The 24,574-nt window shown below is 35.9% G+C and overlaps 1 protein-coding gene and 1 long non-coding RNA gene across 19 annotated transcripts in view; both read left to right on the forward strand.

Moving 5' to 3' along the window:
- The window catches only part of LOC125615218, a 24,495-nt gene extending 16,874 nt beyond the window's left edge, over positions 1-7,621 (forward strand). The window contains exons 2-3 of the long non-coding RNA XR_007345756.1: positions 332-336; positions 6,100-7,621. This is a non-coding gene — a long non-coding RNA (uncharacterized LOC125615218). The remainder of the gene's footprint in view (positions 1-331; positions 337-6,099) is intronic.
- The window catches only part of Gphn (gephyrin), a 625,252-nt gene that overhangs the window by 75,972 nt on the left and 524,706 nt on the right, over positions 1-24,574 (forward strand). The gene's annotated exons all lie outside the window — the stretch shown is intronic.

The raw sequence follows: 24,574 nt of genomic DNA on the forward strand, positions 1-24,574 counted from the left end.
TTTTTTTGAGAGAGAGAGAGAGAGAGAGAGAGAGAGAGAGAGAGAGAGAGAATGAATGAGAATTTCAATATTTATTTTTCAGTTTTTGGCGGATACAACATCTTTGTATGTGGTGCTGAGGATCGAACCCGGGCAGCACGCATGCCAGGCGAGCGCGCTACCGCTTGAGCCACACCCACACTTAATGGCTCGCTCTCGCCACCCCTCAAACCACTCCCTCTGGCATTTTGCCAGGTATCATCCAGACTTGTCCACGAACTCCAACATTCTCCTGGCAAAACGCCAGGTGCTACCTTGACCTGTCTACAGACTCCAACACCCCCAGTGTTAGGCTCTGTGAAACAACATTCTACTCTGCTTCTTTGAGTTTGATTTTTTTAGATTTCATATATATTTTCATGTGGTATTTGTATTTCTGTTCCTGGCTTATTTCATGTAGCATAATATTCCTTATTTCATCCATGTTTTCACATGAGACAGGATTTCTTTATTTTTTTTAAGGCTGAGTAATATTCCACTGTGTATATATATTAATTATATTTTCTTTATCCATTTAATTGTTAATTGCATATTGTGGCTATTGTGAATAATGCTGAAATGAACATGGGTATACAGATATCATGTATCTTTATCATATGAATTTTTCCATTTTCCCTAGAATCATTGTTGAAGATACTGCCCTTTCCTTATTGTGTGTTTTGGCACTTTTCTTGAAAATTAATTAACTGTAAAATTTGTATTTATTTCAGGACTGTCATTCTGTTTCATGGGTCTACATGTCTGTTTTTATGCTAGTATGATGATGTTAAGATTACTATAACTTTGTAGTAGATTTTCAATTTGGGTAATGTGATACCTTTAATTTTATGCTTTGTAACTCAATATTGCTTTGTCTCTTTGGGATCTTCTGTGGTTCTATGTATATTTTAGGATTGTTTATTCTATTTCTGTGAAATATGCCTGTGGAATTTTGATACTAAATTGGTGGATTTCACTCACAAAATACAATTTAGAGAGGTTAGAATGAACATTTTAACAATGTTAATTTTCCAGTCCATGAGCAAGGGATAGCTTTCCATATATTTGTATTTTCTTAAATTTCTTTCATTAGTGTTTGATACTTTTCAGGGTATAGATCTTTTTACTTTCTCATTTAAATTTATTCCTATTTTATTTATTTTTAGCTGTTATAAATATGATTGTTTTCTTCACTTCTTTTTCAAAGTTATTACTGCATAAAAATGCTACTGATTATTGGCTAAATTATGTGGTTTTACTGTGTGCATTTATGAATATGTAACAATGAATTCCACCATTATTTATAGCTATAATGCACTAAGTAAAACTTTTGGAAAAAAGAGGGAAATATAAAGTGGTTTACTTCAACAATGCTACTTATGATATTTGTATGTTGATTTTGCATCCTGCAACTTTATTGATTTGTTGATTAGTTCTAACTAGCCTTTGATGGAATCTTTAGAGTTCTCTATATGGAAGATTATGTCATTTTCAAGCAAAGAGTGTTTAACTTTTTGCTTTCTGATTTAGGTGTTTTAATTTCTTCTCTTGTCTAGTTCTTACAAGGACTTCCATACTGTGTTGAATAGAAATGGTGAGAATATACATTCTTGTCTTTTTTTTTTTTTTTTGAGACAGCATCTCACTAAGTTGCTGAGACTGGCCTTGAACTATTTGATCCTTCTGTTTTAGCTTCCGGAGTTACTGGGATTGTAGATGTGTGCCTCCATGCCCAGCTCCTTGTCTTATTTCTGATCATAGAAGAAAAGTTTTCTGCTCTCCACTGTTGGGTATGATGTTAGTTCTGGACTTGTAATATATGGCCTTTATTATGCCATGGAATGTCCTTCAATAGTAATTGTTTTATTTCCTTTTTGATTTCCTCTTTGACCCAGTATTACTCAGGAGCATGTTTAATTTCCACATATTTGTGCATTTCCAAACTTCTTCTGTTATTGATTCTAGTTTTATATTATTTGTGATTGGAAAAAATACATGATGTGATCCGAATCTTCTTAAATTTGGTAAGACTTGTCTTAGAGAAGGTTTGGTGTGAATTTTTTTGACCATGAATTCAACCCAGGGGCACTTAACCACTGAGCTACATCCCCAGCCCTTTTTATTATTTATTTATTTATTTATTTTTTGAGACAAGGTCTCACTAGCTGAGGTTGGTTTTGAACTTTCAATCCTCCTGCCTCAACCTCCCAAGTTGCTGGGAATACAGGCATGTATGACCACTCCTGGCTTTGGTGGACGCTTTTTAAGAATGTATATTCTGCTCCTATTTGAGTGAATATTCTGTACAGGTTTCTCTTCACTTATGATGGGCTATGTCCCAATAAAGCCATTGTAAGTTGAAAAATGCATTTAATATACCTAATTTATGGAACATCATAGTATTGGTTGTTAACCCTCATGGGTGTGTGGCTGACTAGGAATTGCAACTTTCTGGTTCTGCCCAGCACCACATATTGTTAGCCCAGGAAAATTCAAAATTCAAGTAATCTTAATGACTTTGAAGGTGGAGGCTGGAGGTTTACAAAAATTTAAAGCCAGTCTCAGCAACTTAGTGAGGCCCTAAATAACTTAGTGAGACCCCCTCATGAAATACAAAAGGACTGGGGATGTGGCTCAGTGTTAAGTGTCCTGTGTTCAATTGTATGTATGTATAAATAAGTAAATAAGTATGTGTTAATTAATTAATTCAAAATTTTAAGTACAGTTTCTGTTGAATTTTTATCACTTTTGGACCATTGTAAACCTAAAAAATTATATGTGGAACCATCTTAAGACAGGGATCCTCTGTATATCTGTTAGGTTTCTTAAGTTCCTACTGCCTTTGAATTCTGCTCTTTCCTTATTTATGTTTTGAATGGGTGAAACTATTGCTGAAAATGGGGCATTATTGTCACCTATAGCTGTTTCTGTTTTCAGTGTTGGTATTTTTTTATATGTTTAGATGCTCTGATGTTAGGTGCGTATAAATTTACAATTATAATTTTCTCTTGAATTGACATCTTTGTTATTATATAATGAATGTTTTGTTTCTTTTTATAATTTTTAATTTAAAGTCTGTTTTGTGACTGAGGAGGCTAAGGCAGGAGGATTACAAATTCGAGGCTAGTCTCAGCAATTAAGCAATACCCTCAGGAACTTAGCCAAGACTCTGTCTCAAAATAAAAATGAATCTCCATACTGCTTTCCAAATTGGCTGCACCAATTTTCAGTCCCACCAGCAGTGTCTGAGTGTACCTTTTTCCCTGCATCTTTGCCAGCACTTGTTGTTGTCTTCATTAATGGCTTCTATTCTTACTGGAGTGAGATAGTATCTAAGAGTAATTTTAATTTGCATTTCTCAGATTGCTAGAGATGATAAGCATTTTTTCGTATATTTGTTGATTGATTGTATATCCTCTTCTGAGAAGTGTCTGTTTAGGTCCTTGGCTTATTTGTTGATTGGGTTATTTGTTTTTTTTGGTGTTTAGCTTTTTGAGTTCTTTGTATACCCTAGAGATTAGAGCTCTATCTGATGTGTGAGGGGTAAAAATTTGTTCCCATGATGTAGGCTCCCTATTCAACTAACATATTATTTCTCTTGCTGAGAAAAAACTTTTTTCTTTGAATTCATCCCATTTGTTGATTCTTGGTTTTAATTCTTGTACTATAGGCGTCTTATTAAGGAAATTGGGGCCTAGCCCCATGTGATGGAGATTAGGGCCTACTTTTTCTTCTTTTAGACACAGAGTCTCTGGTTTAATTCCTAGATCCTTGATCCTTCTGAGTTAACTTTTGTGCATGGTGAGAGATAGGGATTCAATTTCATTTTGTTGCATATGAATTTCCAGTTTTCCCAGCACCATTTGTTGAAGATGCTATCCTTTCTCCAGTGCATGCTTTTAGCACCTTTGTCTAATATAAGCTAGTTGTAATTTTGTGGTTAGTCTCTATGTACTCTATTCTGTACCATTAGTCTACCAGCCTGTTTTGGTGCCAGTACCATGCTGTTTTTGTTACTATTGTTCTGTAGTATAGTTTAAGGTCTGGTATAGCGATACTACCTGTTTCACTCTTTCTGCTTAGAATTGCTTTAGCTATTCTGGGTCTCTTATTTTTCCAGATGAATTTCATAATTGCTTTTTCTATTTCTGTGAGGAATGCCATTGGGATTTTGATTGGAATTGCATTGAACTTGTATAGTGCTTTTGGTAATATGGTCATTTTAATAATATTAATTCTGCCTATCCATGAGCAAGGTAGATCTTTCCATCTTCCAAGGTCTTCTTCTATTTTTCTCTTTAGGGTTCTATAGTTTTCATTGTGTAGATCTTTCAGCTCTTTTGTTAAGTCGATTCCTAAGTATTTTATTTATTTATTTTTTTTGAGGATATTGCGAATAGGGTAGTTTTCTTCATTTCATTTTCAGAGGATTTGTCACGATGTACGTAAATGCCTTTGGTTTATGGGTGTTGATTTTATATACTGCCACTTTGTTGAATTCATTTACTAGTTCTAGAAGTTTCTTGGTAGAGTTTTTTGGGTCTTCTAGGTATTATGGAACCACCATTTGACCCAGCTATTCCTCTTCTCGTACTATACCCAAAGGACGTAAGGACCTAAAAACAGCATACTGCAGGGACACAGCCACATCAATGTTTATTGCAGCACAATTCACAATAGCTAGACTGTGGAGCCAACCTAGATGCCCTTCAATGGATGAATGGATAAAAAAAATGTGGCATTTATCCACAATGGAATATTACTCAGCACTAAAAAATAATAAGATCATGGCATTTGCAGGGTAATGGATGGCATTAGAACAGATTATGCCCTTCAATGGATGAATGGATTAAAAAACGTGGCATATATACACAATGGATAATTTTACTCAGCAATAAAAGAGAATAAAATCATGGCATTTGCAGATAAATGGGTGGCGTTGGAGAAGATAATGCTAAGTGAAATTAGCTAACCCCCCCAAAACGAATGTCAAATGTTTTCTCTGATATAAGGAGGCTGACTCATAGTAGGGTAGGGAGGGGGAACATGGGAAGAATAGATGAATTCTAGATAGGGAAGTGGGGCAGGAGGGAAAGGGAGGGGGCAGGGGATTAATAAGGATGGTCGAATGTGATAGACATCATTATCCAAAGTATATGTATGAAGACATGAATTGGTGTGAACATACTTTATATACAAACAGAAGCATGAAAAATTGTTCTATATATGTAATAAGAATTGTGATGCATTCTGCTATCATGTATTTAAAACATAAACAAAAAATTTTAAAAAAAAGAAGTAGAGATGAAGTGCAGTGGTAAAGTACCCCTCGGTGTATTCTTCAGTGTTAAAATCAATTTTGTCTCTTATGAACATAGCCACCTTTGTTCTTATTTGGTTTTACTTTGCATGTAATATCATTTTCCATCCTTTACTTTCACCCTATTGTGTTCTTAAAGGTAAAACAACTCCCTTAACAGCCAGCATATAGTTCATCATATAGTTTACACGTTTTTTAATAAAAAAATGTATTAAGCTATTCTGTACCTTTTAATTGGAGAATTTAATCCTTTTACATTTGTGTTACCTATTAATAGGCAGGGATGTTCTTTTTTTCCCTTTAAACAGTAGGTTGAACTCAAGTGTGATTTACTACAGAGCTGTCTTTTTAATTTTTTTTTGGAGGGGTCTTGTTAAGTTTCTTAGGACCTTGCTAAGTTGAGGCTGATCTTGAATTTATGGTTTTTCTGCCTCAGCCTCCTGAGTCGCTGAAATTACAGGTGTGTGCCACCATAGCTAGCCAAGAACTTCTTTAGGCCCATTTACTTGTGCCTTGTTTTGTTCCTGTGGTGTCTGTTTCCCTGATTATTTGTGATTTTAAGGCCTTGTATTGATGTCTGTAGACTTGAAGAGGTAGGTACCTCTGCCTGACTTTATAGATAAAGAACCATTTATCTTTCAGCCAATCATTTCTGGGTGGTCTTGCTGTTGGATTTTTGGTCTGCTGGAACAAGTCAGTGCCAGTATCAACTAGGCAGTCTTGGGTCTGGGTCTTCTGGAGCCTGAGGCTCTAGGGCCCAGTCTGGTATCTGGGATAACAGTGTAGGCCTTATGCCTACATCTGCACGGGCCTGTCTGCACGGGCCTGCTTTGAGCCTGTTTTTGTGGGGTCAGGCCTGATAGTTGAGTTTGCTGGGATAGCCTGTCATGGGGGGGGTCCATTGAGTCCGTGGGGGCTTGCCTGACACTGGATTGTTGTTTCATTTCATTTTTTTGCTACTAGAATATCATAAACTAGACAGTTAATAACGAACAAAAGTTATCTGATCATGTTTCCATGTCTGGTAAGGGCCTTCATTGCTGCGTCATAACATGGGTGAGAGAGAGCAAGATGGGATCCAAACTGTTCCAGCAATACAAACTTTTTCCTGTGATAATAGTTAATCTTTTCATGAGAGTTGGTGTCCTCATGACTAAACACCTCTTGAAGACCTTACCTCACAATACCATTGAACTCTAGGGATCAAATTTTCAACACTTGAATTTTTGGGGACTCGGTCAAATCAAAGTAGGCCTAAGTCTTGGGTCTAAGGGAGTCTGAAACGTGGGTGCAAGTGGAAGGTGCTGGACCCTTGGCCTAATAGAGTCCAGTGTAGACAGTCTTGGACCCTAGATCTGTTGGAACCCTGGGCCTCAGGGACCAGCCTTATGCATGGGGCTGGCCTCCTACTATGGGGTTGCAGTGACAGGTTTGGAGCCTTGGGATTTGGGTTCATCCTGGAGTCTTATTCCATAGGGTTTGGTCTGGATCCTGGGGCCATAGGGACTGCCTCATACTGGCTTTGTAGTATTTTTAAAAGGAAGTATAATTATTTATAAAGAAAATATTTATCTCTTTTAGCTATTTTGAAATAAATATGAAGTTTTCTTTTCTTTCTTTTTTTTTTTTTTTAAGAGAGAAACTGTAGGGTATAGAGGATGGAGAAGTAGACTTAGATTCAGCCTTATACATAAAATCATGTCTCTGCCATTTAGTAGTTGAAAGATCTTAGCCAATTTAATGTAAATCTCTCTCAGCAATGAAGGCAGATAGCAGTCTGCCTGGGGGAGAATAGGAGGCCAAAAGACAATTTGAATTTTCATGGCAACTATAGTTTCTGCATGTGATTCTAAGTTTATTTGGAAGATAAGGTGGGGTGGGGAGTTTTGGTGGAAATAATAGGAAGAAGGTATCCTCAGTGCTGCTTACAGAACAATACATTTTTGTAATTAAGACTAGTGTATTTTTAGTAAATGTCTTCTATCTTCTTCCTCTTCTGTATTAAAATACATTAAAAAGAACTGTTTTACAGTCCCCTTTTACTCTCTAAAATGAATTCCAACAATCTAAATGATTTATAACTTGAAATAGTGTTATTCAATTTATTCCGCTTAAGTTATCCTGATCTTTTAGGGGGTACAAATTGCCACAGTTCCCCTTTTCTCAAATTAATTCCTGTGCCTTTAAAACATTTTCACTTTTTCCTTCTTTTTCTCTCCCCCCTCCCTCCCTCCCTCCCTCCCTTTTTATATTGGGGATTGAACACAGGTGGTGTTTAATCATTGAGTCACATGCCCAGTCCTTTATTTTTTATTTTGAGACAGGGACTCCCTAAATTGTTTAGGGCCTTCCTCAGTTGTTGAGACTGACTTTGAACTTGGAATCCTCCTGCCTCAGCTTCCTGGTTATTTTGATTACAGGTGTGTGCCACCTCTCAGGGCTTTGCGTTTCTTTTGATGGGCAATTGGATATTTATGTAATAACAGAAAATTTAAAAGATAGTCTATAGCAGTGCTTCTCAAATTTTCAGTTCCAGATAATTGCACAGGAATCTTGTTGAACTACAGATCTTAGGTCTAAGTGTGTGCACTGGAATACTGATTTTCTAACTAACTGGTAGATAGTGATGTTGCTGGTCTATAGACCATACTTAAATTAGCCAGGGACTTAAAATAGGAGAGTATAGTAGGTTATCACAAACTCTTAGAGGTGAAAGGAACTTGACAAAATGATAATCCATCTAATAAGCACATAATTCTGCTTTAGGATGAGGCTGCTAAAACTCAGAATTTAAGTGTCTTGGGCAAAGTCCCTAAAGCTAGTGGAAGCTAGTGACAGACAATCCAATTTATCCTAATTACAATTTCTATGTGTTCTCCACTCAATCTCAGTTATTTATGTATATTATGGGGGCTACTCAGAAAAATCTTTACAAGGAGCCTGAAATCCCTGAAATGTATTACATTACAATTATTTCTTCTTCAGGTAAACTAATATATTAATAAATTATGGTGGGGGGCTGAGGTTGTGGCTCAGCGGTGGAGTGCTTGCCTTGCTGGTTTGATTCTCAGCACCACATAAAAAATAAAAACAAATAAAAATAAAGGTATTGTGTCCAACTACAACTAAAACAATATTTTAAAAAATTATGGCAAGATTTGCTAACCCAGGGTCTCAGTGATATCTGTAAATCTATAATACTAAGGGAAAAATGAATAATATATGCAAATTTACAGAATTTCAGAAATTCTGCTTCTTACTGTTTTGAGAACTCTCTCCCTAAGACATTTTAGGGCAAACTTATCCTGTGGCTTACTAAATAAAGCAAAAGAAAGAAGGAAAGAAATTTTGTGTGTGGAGAGGTCTTATTGGATTTCATCATGGGATGGTATTGTGACTAAATTTCATCATAAAACCCAGAATGTCTGTCCTAGTAAAGGTTATGTACAGTCCCTCTCTACTTGTCTGTCCCCAGTCATTGAAGGATCAATACTATATGTAGAACCAAGATCATTTGGACAAGTGAAGATTCTTGCTTTGAGGCACAGGACAGAAAGGAGAATATGCAAATGTTAAGACTCTACACTTGATAAAGAGTAAAAGAAGAAGGAATTGTTTTGAACCATCTCCTAAAATTTCAATTTTGTTGTGATTAAAAAAATTAAAACAATTTGGACAAGAAAGAAAACATCATTAATTTTGGCATATTTTAAAATAGCATAACCAGCTCTTCAATGTTAGTTATTTTTAATCAATTCCCTTGTTAAACAAAAACCCATAATAATTTTGTCATAACTTAGCAAAAATAACTTGCCATAAATAAAAATAAGAGTAAATATATGTCATTAATTTCTTCTAGGTAATGTTGCTCATAGAGTGTTCCAACTCTGAGCCTTTCTTTGTTAAAAATGGAGAATGATAAGTGTTCAAAGAGTGGTAAGAACTTATGTTTTTGGGATATAGTGAGAAGAATTGAAAGAATTAAAAAGGGTAAACTTTCCATGTGATTTCATATTTAATGCTGTATCTGAAAAACAAGTATCTGAATGTCATATACTTTGAAAAACATCATAGCACACCATATTATTTCTCAATTGATACCTGGATAATTCCCACAAAAGCTTAAAACTCTATGGACAGGAAATGAAGCTTGTTTCCCTATAGCACCCTGTCCAGTGACTGGTACACAGAAGGGACTTAATTATATGTTTAAGTGAACTGAAAAGCCGTTAAGTCAGGTAATTTATTTAGAATTGTAGAATTCTTAAAGTTCAAAAAAACCTGTGAAATTATTTTAAGGACCAAAGACAATAGGTGACTAGCATAATATTCAAACTTGTTTTTAGTAAAATTGAGATTTATTAGTTATAACATGGTACATAACTGTCAACTGTGAAAACAGTAGTCAAATGAATGGTTTAAAGCAAGTGAGTCTTGTTGAAATTTCATTTAACAGTAGATTGGCAAGGAGGGAGAAGTAAAGAGCTATATACAGAGAGGCAACTTGGCCCCAAATGCTTCTAAAGAAGTAGTAAGAGAACACTTAGACTGGAAAAGATACCCAGCCAAAGTTTTACTCACATTAAGATTCTTTTGTATTAAAGTATAGAGACAGGAAGGTGTCTATGTGCAGAACCTGCCTAAATTGGAATTTTTGAAACTTACTCTTTCACTATAAAAATTGTCCCTTGTACTAGTAATTGTCTCAGACATTTTTGATGTCACTTGTGTGTTAGCTTTCTAGTACTATAACAAACACCAGAGATGATCAACTTGAAAACAGAAAATGGTTATTTTATCTAATGATTTTGGAGGTTTCTGAACATAATTGATAGGCCCTATTGCTTTTGGGCCTGTGGTGAGGTAGTACACCATGACCGGGTATACATGGCATAGCAAAACTCCTCCTATTGTAGCTGGGAATTGAAAAAAGAAAGAAGAAAAGTCTGGAGTTCCATTCTACCCTTCAAAAGATCATCCCAGTAATTTGAGGCTCCACCTCTTTAAAGTTCCACCACTGCCCGATAGCACCATGAACTGATATCCAAACATTTAACACATAGGCTTTTGGGAGACATTCCAAATCCAAACTGTAATAACTAGTTTTCTTCCAACTCCTTGAGCTGAGTAGAAGTATATGTTAATCACTCAAAGAAGAGTGGCAATAAAAATGTAAAACAGTAGTGACCTGTGAACTGAAATTTTTGTCTTTAAACCCTTGACTTAATGGTAAAATTTGGGGCTTTTCTTTTTTTCTTTATTAGTTACACATGACAGTACAATGATCTTGACTTATCATACATTTGAATCAAATGGGGTATAATTTCTCCCTTTTCTGAGTGTACAGGTTGCTGAATCACATTGGTCGTATTGTCACGTATATACATACAGCAATAGTAGTGTCTATTTTATTCTGTTGTCCTTCCTATCCCCCATTCCCCTCCCCTACCCTCCCATCACTTCTCTCTACCCAATCTAATGTGACACACTTCTTTTTTTTCCCCCTCACATCGTCATACATGTAATCTGTATAACGATGAGGGTCTCCTTCCATCTTCCGTGCAATTCCCATTTTCCCTCCATTTCCCTCCCACCTCTCTTGCCTATCTAGAGGTAATTTTCTTCTCATGCTCTTCCTCCCTACCCCATTTTGAATCACCTCCCTTATATCAGAGAAAACATTCAGCATTTTTTTTGGGGGGGGGGGTTGGCTAACTTCACTTAGCATAATCTGTTCTAAAGCCCATCCATTTCCCTGCAAATGCCATGATCTTGTTATTTTTTAGTGCTGAGTAATATAAATTTGGGTCTTTTCTAGCCCATAGAAAGATTTAAATGTGAGGACAAATGTAGAGTCTGCTTCTTCAGCAGATGAGTATAAAAGATGGACTGGCAACATTGCTGTGTATGAGAAACAAAAAGTTACTTTGTATGCAAGTGATATAACCCAAGTCTTTAAAAAGGAAGTTGCTGGAATAAGGTTATTACAAGTTATCTTGGTATCTCAGAGAACATTTAAAAAACTGCACAGATTCAAGGTCACTTCAAAAACATGGGGAGCTAGAATCTGGGAATTGAATATGCCATCAAGATTTTCTCTGCCTCCCTAGGTCTCTCTCTGATCTCTACTCCTCTGTAAGTGAGTTTCATTGTTCCTGACAAAAGATAGATAACCTTGTAATTGTAGCGGCTCCAGTGGCTAAGGCAGGAGGCTCATGAGTTCAAAGCTCACTTCAGCAACTCAGCAACTCAGCGAGATCCTGCCTCTAAATAAAATATGAAAAAGGGCTGGGGATGTGGCTGAGTGGTTAAGCACCTCAGGGTCCAATCCCTGGTATCAAAATAAATAAATAAAAGATAACCTATTACCATTATGGTGTCGGTTTGTGGGCAGTTGAAATGCCTCTTCATCCCTGATATAGTATTGCAGTCACCTGTTGATAAGATTATTATGGTTGGTTATGCCTGGGTTAAGTCTTCACTGGTAGCCCTATCAAAAGTCCAGTGGGTAATGATGTTCATCTCATTCTGCCATCATGACTGCACATATGGTGCAGCTCTACATTGTGTACAACCAGAGAAATGAAATGTACAATGAATTGAAATGCATTCTGCTGTCCTGTATTATTAATTAGAACAACAAGAACAAAAGTCCAATAGATTGAAAAAGGTTGACAGAATATTAGAGTAGTCCATTCCAGCATTTATTAACTCTCAGAAGCAGCTATCTACATGCAAAAATACGTTCACAAGACTGAGGAAACCAAGTGAGAGATTACAGCATTTGGATGCAGCACAGAAGTAAAAAACAAAAACAAAAACCATTAATGAGAGTAGAAAGGACAGTTTCATATTTCCTGTATCATCCCTCTTCCACTGTAGGTAGCGCAGTGCTGAAAAAGATACCCTCCTCATGGACGAAAGAGAGGTAAGAGATAACTGTACTTTGCCTTCAACCTCAACACTGGGCCCACCCCAGTAAAACTCACAAACCCCAGACTCCAGGATGATAACCTCCAATTCTGCTCTGGTGACAGGTCAGCCCTTGCCATCCCAGATTCTGAACTGGATCTGTGGTTTTAGTCTCCAGGCTCAACCCACTTCCAGGCTGGTCCCAGGATCTAGGCCATCCTCTGTGCTAGATTGGCCCCACCTCAGTGCCAGGAAGGCCCCCTTAGACTCCGTTCCAGACCTACCTTAGGGACCAGGCCTGTTCCCACCACTAGACTGGCCCGAAGTTCCAGAATGCCTCCCAGATCTGGGCTGTCCCTTATGAACTCAACTTATCTAAGCTTAAGCTGGCTCCTTCAGCTCAGGCTCCAGGCTAGTATCTACAGCCCAAGACTCCAAGTGGAAACCAATAATACCATATGCCAACCTACAGCCTATAGACTCAGCCTCCATACTCTTCTGCCAACCCAGAATGTAGCTCAACCCAGCCTCATGCTGGCTTTTGTTTCTCTAGACTCTAGCCTATAGACCCATACTATAGACTGACCCCAGTGCCAAACTATAGGAGCTCCACTATCCAGGTCATCACCCATGGACCAGCTTTTAGCCCCACCCAAGTATAAGGATGAAACCTGTGGCCTTAGGTACTAGGCTGATACCTGTAGATCCATATCTCTAGGTCAGCCTCTGTGTACACAGGCTGCATGCCTTCTTAGTGGCAGGCCAGCTCTGTGCCTAACCACACCATTAGACCCACTGTAGTTGACCCCACCACTAGGAGCTCCTGTGGGCCCAGACTCCAAGACGTACCTTTGCATTTCTAGGTTTCAGTTTTGCCTTGTCAGCTAAAGACCCAGGCCCATCACAGTGCCAGCTCAACCTCTATGAACCCAGTTCTTGTATCAGTTCCTGTGCCTGGCCAGGGCCTTATAGACACAAGCTCAAGACCTGCCACAGTGAACATAGCTAGTAGGTCCTTTACCAGTATATCCTGTTTTCAAGCTGGCCCTTTGAACCTCAGAACCAGGTCTATCCCAGCAGAATCAAGCTCTGAGTTTGCCCCAGTGGATCTGGTCTCTAGGCTCAACACTGTATACCCTGGCACTAGGCCTGTCCACCTGATGGTCAGGTACCAGGTCAGTCTGCCAGAGGATTTCTTAAATAAATCTACCTACAGACAATATACTTCCCAGAATCTCTGGACAGGCTAATCAGCGATGTGTTTTCCCAATTGAAATCAGTGTGCCAATATTGGAATAAGTCCTTATCTTTTCAAATATGTGGACACCAATGCATAGCTAAGAAACTGAATAATCAGGAAAACATAAAAGAAAAAAATAAAGCACCAGCAACAAACTCTGAAGAGATTTGTATTTTTTTAATTACCTGACAAAGAGTTTTTTAAAAATCATCTTAAAGATGCTCATTGAGCTGTAAGATATTGAAAAACTAAGAAAAGTCAGAAAAATAATACATGATCAAATTGAGACATTTATTAAAGAATTAGAAAGCATAAAAAAGAACCAAACATGGTTCTGAGGTTGTAGCTCAGCGTTAGAGCACTTGCTTAGCATGTGTGAAGCACTGGGTTCCATCCTCAGCACCACATATAAATAAATAAAGGTCCATCGACAGCTAGAAAAAATGTCAAAAAGAAAAAGAAGAGAAAAAAAAAAAAAGAAGAAGAACCAAACAGAAATTCTGGAACTTAAGAATACAGTGTCTGAACTGAAGGTTTTCATAGAGAGCTTCAGTAGAAACTTGATCATGCAGAAGAAAGAATCAGTGAGCTTGAGGACAAGTCATTAGAAAGTCAGAGGAACAAAAATTTTTAAAAAATGAAAAGGAGTAACAAAGACCATAAAAATAATGGAACCATCAAGATGCTAATATATGTATTGTGAATCAGAGAAAGGGACTGTAATCATATTTAAAGAAATAATAACAAAACTTCTCAATCTGAGTAAAGATGTAAATATCCAGGTGCATGAAGCTCAAGAGTTATTCAATGAAGTTCAGTCCAAGTAAGACTAAAACAAGACATAACCAAGTTTCAAAAATAAAACAAACAAATAAGCAAATAAACAAAAAACTAGATTACAAAAGCAGCAAGGGAAAAGAAGTATATCACATGATCAGGAGCCATAAGATGGTTATCAGCACATTTCTCAGCAGAAACCTTGTCCAGGCTGGAGTGCAAAGTGTTAAAAAAAAAAAAAAAAAACTTGTGAGACAAGAATACTGTATAGTTAGGAAGACTGTAAACACTTTCCCAGAAAGAGATAATTTACCACCAGATCTGCCTTATAAGAAATGTTAAAGGGAGTTTTTCAAGCTGAACAAAAAGATTGCTAATTGGTAACAGGAAAATATATAAAAGTATAAAATGCATATGTAATACATAAAAATAAGTGTGTAGTCATTTAGAGTACTGTAATACTATAGTGGTGATACACATAAATTATATGTTTAGTATGGAAATTAAAATACAAAAGACAAAATATTTACAAATAATTATGGTTATAATAATTTCCTAAGCGATAAACAGTGTATCAGAGATACAAATTGTGACATCAGTAACATGAGAGGAGAGTGAAAGCATATAGTTTTTGTATGTGACTAAAATTATTAACTTTAAATAGTCTATTATAATCACATATAAAAGCCCCATGGTAATCTCAATAGAAAGCTTTTAGTAGATATACTACAGGTAAGTAAGAAATCAAAGCATTCCATTTCACAAAACCATCACATCCACAATGGAAGATGGCCAGAAGAAAGGAACAAAGGATCTACAAAACTACCAAAAAGCAATTTAAAAATGCCAATAGAATGTTTTTGCTTTTCAGTAAGTATCATGAATATAAATATGTTTAAATCTCCAGTCAAAAGATGTAGAATGGCTGAATGGATTAAAACAACAACAACAACAAACAAACAAACAAAAAATAAGATCCAACTGTATGCTGCCTATAAGAGACTCACTTTACTTTTAAAACACAAATACACTGAAAGTGAAGGGATAGAAAAAGATATTCCGTGCAAATAGAAACCAGAATGTGTAATGGAATTCCTAGATAATTTGTCATTTAAAAAAATAATAAAATGAGCAAAATTTAGGTGTGAAAATAAAAATTTTCAGTAAAAATAAATTCTTGGGCATATAGTAAACACAACTATGATATTAGTAAATTAGCAATTTATAAAATTTCCTTTTTTTGAACACTGGGTCTATAGTTTTTCTATGTGAATTAATATTATTCTTTTTGTTGATATGGTGAATTACATTGATTAATTTTAAATATCAAAACGCCTTGCTGCTATACCTGTAATAGATTCACTTCTTTATAAATAATTCTTTTGAGTCATTGTTACTTAATTTGTTAATTTACTAGATTTTGTCATCTAAGTAAATGACAGATATTAATGTGTAGTTTTCTTTGCTTGTAAAGTAGGTCTCCTGCTTATCCAATGAGTATTTCATTCACGATTCCTAGTACATGTCTCATACTGTGAATAGGACTAAACCCTGTGTATTCTATAACAAAGTTTAATTCACAATAGGTACTATAAAACAACAATAATAAAATAGAACAATTATAACAATATATTGTAAATAAAAGTTTATAAATGTGATCTCAAAATATCTTATTGCACTATATTCACCCTTATTCATTTTGTGACAACATGAGTTGATACAGTGTCTATATGATGAGATGAAACCAAGAGAATGATGTAGGCATTTTGATGTAGTGTTAGAGTACTACTGACTCTCTGATAGTATTTCAGAAGGAGGATCATCTGCTTGGTGTGATCCTGAACCTTAAAGCCATGATGATCTCGATTGAAGATCCTTTATAGTTGAAGACATTTTTGCTGAAACCTATTGAAAGAACATTGTAATCAGAAATTGTTGTCTTTTTAAAAAATAGTGTTGCTGCTGAGGCTGTAATCCTTTGGTAATCATACATGTGACTTTAATGCTGTGCTCTACATTAGGGATTATATTCCATAGTTTCAAATTTTTTAACGTCTATGCAATGTGAAACCCTTTGGTAAATTTCAGTAATGTCCTTGTTGCTGGTTCTGGTTCAGTTTCCTCTTCATGTTCTTCCTTTGTAGATGACTAAGCAAGTTCTTTCAATTCCTCCTTTTTATGCTTCTCAGTGGCCTTCAATATGTCCTTCCACTTTTTCATCAAGCAAGTTGACAGTCCTTCTTTGCCAACTTGCCATGCTGTTTGAATGATTTTCCTAACTTTTCCATATCTGTGTGAAGCCTTTAAAATCATTACTTCACTCTGTAAGATCTTCTAGCAGGCATTTACGTGTCTGTTTTTAATTCATCCATTGTAGCTTTGATAACTATTGCTATGTCAACTCCAGTGAATGATTTTCAGCACTGCATTGTGTTCATATTATGATATTCTTCAATTGCCAATTGAATGTGATCCAGTACCAGGGGGTTGTATCTGATCTTGACAAACTGAATAATGCCTTGGTCAAAGGGTTAAAATAATGACATTGTATTTGGAGGTAAAAATACATCCTCAACCTTTTCATTGTGCTATCAAACAGATTCATGATGGCCAGGTGTGTTGTCTTTTATTAAGAGGTCTTTAAACCCAACCCTTCTTCTTCCAAGTATTGTTTTACACTTTTGGGATAAAATATTGGTGGAACCATTCCATAAACAAGATGGCCAGCACTCAACATTGTCTGATTATGTATGAGAAGATAGGCAAATAATTTTTGCTTTTGAGAGTACATATGGTTTTTACTTTGTATGCTGTACCTGGCTTTATCATATGCCCTGCAGCATTGCCACATAGTACTGAAGTTAATCTGTGCTTCCATGTTTTATGCCCTAATATTTCCTTGCATTTTTATGACTATAGGTTATACTGGGCATCTTCTTCCAGATGAGTCTGGTTTCATTGCAATTGAAGTTTTGCTTTGGATGATATATTTTCTCCTTCCAACTTCTAAGAGGAAAGTTTATTGCATAGAGTTCATTCCTTAAAAGAAGAAAAAGTCAACAAATAAATGACCTCACAGTACATCTCAAAGCTCTAGAAAAAGAAGAACAAATCAGCAGCAAAAGCAGTAGAGGACACGAAATAATTAGAGCTGAAATCAATGAAATTGAAACAAAAGAAACAATTGAAAAAATTGACAAAATTAAAAGTTGGTTCTTTGAAAAAATAAAATTGACAGATCCTTAGCCACACTAATGAAGAGAAGGAGAGAACTCAAATTACCAGCATAAGTGACGAAAAAGGCAATATCACAACAGACACTACAGAAATACAGAAGATAATTAAAAATTATTTTGAAACTTTATACTTCAATAAAATAGAAGACATTGAAGGCATCGATAAATTCCTTAAGTCATATGATCTGCCCAGATTGAATCAGGAATGTATACACAACTTAAATAGACCAATATCAAGTGAGGAAATAGAAGAAGCCATCAAAAGATTACTAACCAAGTAAAGCCTAGGACTGATGGATACACAGCTGAGTTCTACAAGACCTTTAAAGAAGAAGTAATACCAATACTCTTCAATTTATTTCGGGAAATAGAAAAAGAGGGAACACTTCCAAACTCATTCTATGAGGCTAATATCACCCTGATTCCAAAATCAGACAAAGACACTTCAAAGAAAGAAAACTTCAGACCAATATCTCTAATGAACATAGATGCAAAAATTCTCAATAAAGTTCTAGCAAATCAAATACAAAAACATATCAAAGAGATTGTGTACCATGCTTAAGTGGGATTCATCCCAGGGATGCAAGGTTGGTTCAACATAAGTAAATCAATAAATTTAATTCATTTTAAAGATAAGAATCATAAAAAGACTTAAAGATAAGAATCATAATTGTTTTTTTAAAATCATACGAGAGTTTGGTCTTTGTCATACTTTTCTGTTTTAGTAGCAAGGATCATATAATTCTTCACTATTTAATAAGGTCTGTTACATCAGATATGGTTTAAGCTACATTGTTTTATTCCCATTTACTTTAGTTTCTGATGTATTTTATCCTTTTACTAATTTTTTAAAATCATTTGTGAATTGGTATTGTTCTAGGCCGAAATTATTTATTTATTTTAAGCTTTTAGTTCTTTATACCAAACTAAAGCAACTACATTGTGTTTTTAACTGTGTTTGTTTAGCTTTTCTTATATATTTACCAAGTTTTTGGTTATCATTTTTTCTCATATCATTGTAGCTTCCTTTTAAGGACATATTCCCTCCTTTCTGGCATACAGTATTGAAAAGTTCTTTCAAAGTTTGAAAAACTTGAAAATGTCTTTGTTTTGGCTTTGTTATTGGGATGAGATTCTTTCTATCCTTTGTGGTACACTATTACTGTGATAGTAGGAGCAAATGTGACTCCATTTTGTTTTATGACTTCGTCCTGTAAAACAACCATGCCAAGTAGAAGAGTCATGACTGGAGCAAGATGTTCTTTTCCTTTTGCTATAGAAACCTTTAAGAACATGGAACTACCTAATGGGGCATTGTTTCTGTAACTAGGGTAACGGGGCTCTGTTTCTGTAAGTGGGGTGACTGGGCAAACTGTGATTGGTTAGGCTTCCCTCCGCTTGACTGCACTGTCCCGCTTCTGTAACCTGGCTTGCTTGCATTGACTAGACCCCCGAACATCCCTTTTGCGGTTTTCAGGCTTATAAGGAGTGCCCTTGCAATTGTTCGGGGCTGATCAGGGGAACTGCTTTATGTTCTGGTCAGCCACCACCGGTGTGCTTCAATAAAGGCTTGATTCGATTATACGTGAGTGGTCTGGAAGTCAGTTTATGAAACCCTGGGACAAAGCTTTAACTATAACATTACCATTTAAGATTGATAGTGATTTTCTGTTAGCATATTGATGTATTATTTCTTTCTCCTCTGGCTTTGTTTTGACTATTGATTAATTACTTATCAGTGTAATTGATACTGTTTTGAAAGCAATCTTTCTTTTTTTCCCCCCCATGCTCCGTTTAAAAAATCTTTTGTCTTAAAATAGTATAATTCATGGCTAGGGGATATAGCTCAGTTAGTAGAGTACTTGCCTCACATGCACAAGGCCCTGGGTTTAATCCTCAGCACCAACAAAAACAAACAAAAGAAACCCACTATAATTCAGTAAAACATATAAGTATGGATTTGTAGTTTTTAAATCACAATTCTTTTATTTTGTATTTGTTTATTTGTATCTTTAATCTGTTGGGGGAAAACTCTTAGCCATATTTCTTTTGTATGCTATTTCTTTTTCATTTGTTCTAATCACTTGTTATGCCAGGTACTACGCTAATTAACTTTCCTAATAGTTTAAATTAGGCCCATGAGAGTACTGATGAATGTTTCTCCCCAGGATGGTGGTGTGGAAGTTATCAGCCTTCATCCTCCTAACAAAACCAAAGATGGAAATCTATCCACAAATAAATAGCCAAGATTGGGCATAAAGGCTGTTATGGTTTAAATTTAGAAATGTTACCCGAAAGTTCATGTTTTGAAGGCATAATCCTTAATGCAGCAAGTTTCAGAGGTAGAACATTTAGGCAGTGTCTTGGGCTATTATCTTATGAATGGATTAATCAATATGGTGAATTAGTAATTTGAAAGAACTACTGGGTGGTAATTGTATGTAGGTGGGCATGGTTAAAGGAAGATCACTTGGGTCATGACTTTAGGGACTATAACTTGTCCCTGATTCCTCATGCTGTCTCTCTCTGATTCCTGGCTCTCAGGAATGAGTACTTTCTACTGCCACATCCTTTCACCATGATGTTCTGTCTCACCTCAGGCTTAGAGCAGTGGAACCAATCCACTATGAACTGAACCTCTGAAACCATTAGCCAAAATAGATTTTTCTTCCTGTAAATTGTTCCTGTTAGATATTTTTGTGAAAAGCTGATTAACACAAGGAGCCTTTAAACAATCTTTAGCAACACAGTGGAGGAAAAAAAATAGGAGAAAATTTACATTGAAATGATCACTGGTGAGAATAGCATACCCGAGATACAAAGAAATGGCTGGAAGCAAAGAAGTTGGAAGCTACTGATACTAGCACTGAGTTGAAACTACCATGGTCCTCTGTGGCTGGCTGTGTAAAGGACTTGGATATTTCTTGCCACTCAGGAACTAGTAGCCTTACCTCCAGGGAACCCTAGAGAGGTAGACAGGCCTATATACTCCTCCTTCACCAAGAAGTGGTTGCTGCTTTGAGAAAAGATTTATCAGTTCCTTCAGGTCTGTGTGTGCTTTAACACTGGAACTGTGCCCACTATGCAAATGCTCAGTCTGTAGACCCAGTCTCTGTAACTACTTTGGGCCTTCCTATGTTTCAGAGACCAGAACTGTCATAACAGTGAGCCAGTTCCTGGCCACAGAACCCTGCCCTTGCTGCCTATATGCATACTCTAAACCACTGGCCAGATTGCCATAGACAGCTAGACCCCATTGCAACCCTAGAGCCACTTTAACTCTGAGTATACCAGTGCTTTCATTCATAGCTCCCTGGGTATTGCATAGCACCTGCACTTTGCATACTATTACCAACATGGCTTGCTCACATTCTGGGTACCAGTCTCGTTATTGCTCAGGATCCTAGAACTGTAATATTTTCATGTGAATCACACTTAAGGCCTCAGTTCTGTGACGACAACACTTGTGTCACTTACTAAACTGATGTCAACACAAATGCAAGTGAGCCCACAGACCAGTCTCAGTGTCAGGAAGGATCCCATCTGCCACAGTTTCCATGGTGGGGATAGAAGATTGAGAGGACCTTTGCCATTGCTACCAAAGACCCAATAATCCTTGCATCCACTGCAGACATCCATAAAATTAGATAGTGGTGTCACTGAAGTCTTTGTCACCATTGACATCAGTTAAAATAGCTACCAAGAGACTCTACAGCTGACACCTTCACTGGTACAGAAATCATTGAACTCCACTAAGAAGATACCCATATGCTCCCCAATATAAAAGATTTTCCCACAGTCAAACTAACCTGTTAATTCTGCATGAAGTGACCCTTCCATTAAGTACATAGACATTGATGTAAGGCAAAAAGAAATATGAAAAACCAGAGAGATATAACAAAAGAGCACAATAATCTCTCAGTAGGCAGCCTCAAGGAAATGGCAAAGTACTAACTGCTTGACAAAATATTCAAAATAATTAATTTAAGTAAACTTACTGTAGTTCAATAAAATACAGAGAAGCAACTCCAGAGGAGGCATACAATAAAGACCAAAACTAGAGATTTAGTAAAAATTAAAATTATTAAAAAAATAAAATAATTTGGAATTAACATATACAATGAATGAAATGAAAAATGCAGTGGAGATCATTATTAGCAGAGGAATCTCTGAACTGTAAGAGGTTATTTAATAGTGTATGGTCTTAAAGGAGAAAGAATGAAAAGGAATGAAGAAAGCTCATAGAATTTATAGAACCACATCAAGAGAGCTAATGTTCAAGTTATATGTGGACAAAAAGGAGACAAGAAGAGTAGAAAATTGTTAAAAAATAATAGAAAGCAGCTTTCCAAATTTAGAAGATATAAATATACATATACAAGAAGATAAGAAGTCTTTAGTTAGAGTCAATCCAAACAAGACAATTTCAAGACTTATCATAATCAAAGTGTTAATAATCAAGTATTCAAAAACAGAAGATCCTGAATGCAAGAGTAGCAAAGTAGCATATTACATATAAAGGAATTTTAGTAAGACTAGCAGTTGATTTCTTTGGCCAGAAAACAATGGGATGATATGTATAATATGCAGAAGGAAAAACTGCCAACCAAGAATATTGTACCACCAAAACTGTTCTTCATAAATGGAGAACTCAAGGCTTTTCCAAGTATACAGAAGCAAACAATGTTTATCATCATTAGACTATTGTGCAAGAAATATTGAAGTCAGTTCTTTAAGCTGAAAAGAAAGAATGTAATTGGTAACTTGAAAATGTATGGGAGTTCATGTTGGCTTAGGAACTGAATTTTTCAACAAGACTCCTAAAGCACAGGAAGTAGAATTAGGAATCAATACATGGGATTCTATCAAACTAAACAGCTTCTTAACAGCAAAGGAAACAACCAAGAAGATTAAGAGAGAGCCTACAGAATGGGAGAAAATCTGTGCCACCTGCACCTCAGAGCATTAATCTCCAGAATGTATAAAGAACTAAAAAAACTCAACACTCAAATAACAAATAGCCCAGTCAGTAAATGGGCAAAATGACTGAACAGACATTTCTGATCAGTCAACAAATATATTAAAAAAATGTTCAACATTACTAGCAATTTGAGAAATGCCAAGTAAAACTACACTGATGTTCTATCTCACTGCAATCAGGATTGCAGTTATCAAGAATAAAAGTAACAATAAATGTTGGTGAGGATGTGGGGAAAAATGTACACTCAATTTGCTGGTGGGACTGAAAATTGGTGCAACCACTCTAGAAAGCAGTGTGGAGATTCCTCAGAAAACTTGGAATTGAACCACCCTTTAACCCAGTTACCCCCTCCTTGTCATAAACCCAAAGGACTTAAAAATTGACATACTATAGTGACACAGTCACATCAATGTTTATAGCAACTCAATTCATAATAGCTGAGTATGGAACCAACCTAGGTGCCCTACAACAGATGAATGAATAAAGAAAATGTATATATACAAAGTGAAATATTACCCATAAGGTGAAATTTTTTATGGTATTTTCTGGTAAATGGATGGAACTGGAGACTATCATGCTAAGTGAAATAAGCCAACCTCCTCAAACCAAAGGCCAAATGTTCTCTCTGATATTGGATGCTGACTCATAGTACCTTGGTGAGGGGGGGTAGGAGTGGAGGTTCACCAGATTGGACAGGGAGGAGTGGGGGGAATGAAGGCGGAATGAGAATGGGAAAGCCAATAGAATGAATTGGACATAAGTTTCCTATGTTCATACAGGAATACATGAAGAGTGTACATCGTGTACCCTGGCTTATGATTGTTTCCTTTGCTGTTAAGAACAGTGTACATCATGTACGCTCCACATCATGTACAACCACAAAAATGGCAAGTTATACTCCATGTTTGTATGACATGTGAAAATACATTCTAATGTCATGTATAACTAAAAAAGAATAAAAATATTTTAAAAATATATGAAAGTATAAAATTTAATGGTAAAAGTAAATATACTTCAAATTCAGTCCAATAACACAATTGTGGTATATAAATCACCCATACCTTTGGTGTGAAGACAAAAGTTCTAAAAATAAGTTTGCTAATTGTGTAAAGGATATGAAATGATATAAAAAGATGTAAATTATAGTGTCTAAAATGTAAAATACAGCAGGAAGATGGAATAAAAGTATAGATTTTATGCAATCAAATGAAGGTATCATAAGCTTAAAAGCCTGTTATAGCTGTATTTTAGGTAAGCCTCATGATACACATACATACTGCAGTATATACACAAAAGATAAAAAAATTAAAAGCATACCACTAGCAAAAATTGACCAATCACAATGGAAGAGAGCTGGAGAAAAACAACAAGTATCCATATACCCATATCCACCCACAAGTGTGCAAAGTCAGAAAACAATGAACAAAATGATGGTAGTAAGTCCTATCTACTTGTAGTTAATGTAATGTAAAGGGGTTAAATTTTTCAATTATAAGCTATGAAGCAACTGAATGGACTAAAAATAAAGACCCATGTATATGCTTATAGGAGACTCACTTCACCTTAAAGTATATACAGATTGAAGGGTGAGGGATGGGAAGATATTACATGTAAAAAGAAGCTAATTGAGAGTAGGAGTAAGTAAACTTATGTCACATAAAATGGACTTTAAATAAAAAGTTATCAGAAGAGATAAATTAGGTCATTACACAATGATTAAAGGGCTGATTGATTAATAAGAAAATTATTGTAAAGATATATGCACCCAACATCAGAGCAGAGCACCTAAATAAATATATGTAAAGCTAATGTTAATTAAACCGAAGAAAGTGATAGATTACAATACAATGATATTAGAGGCTTTAGAACCCCATTTTAAACTGTGGACAGATCATTAAAATAGCAAATAAATATAGAAACTTTGCATAATTCCTGTATCCTTTTAAAGAACTCTCACCTTTTAAAATATGTCCCTCCTTCTCAAAGGATTCCATGGCACTTCCCAATACTGTTGTACCTGTTGAACCAAGCATCCAAATTACAATAGACCCTTTGGGAATACCCAAACGATGACCCTCATCTCACACCAC

Source organism: Marmota marmota, unplaced genomic scaffold, assembly GCF_001458135.2.
Source record: "Marmota marmota marmota unplaced genomic scaffold, marMar, whole genome shotgun sequence".
NCBI classification, from domain to species: domain Eukaryota; kingdom Metazoa; phylum Chordata; class Mammalia; order Rodentia; family Sciuridae; genus Marmota; species Marmota marmota.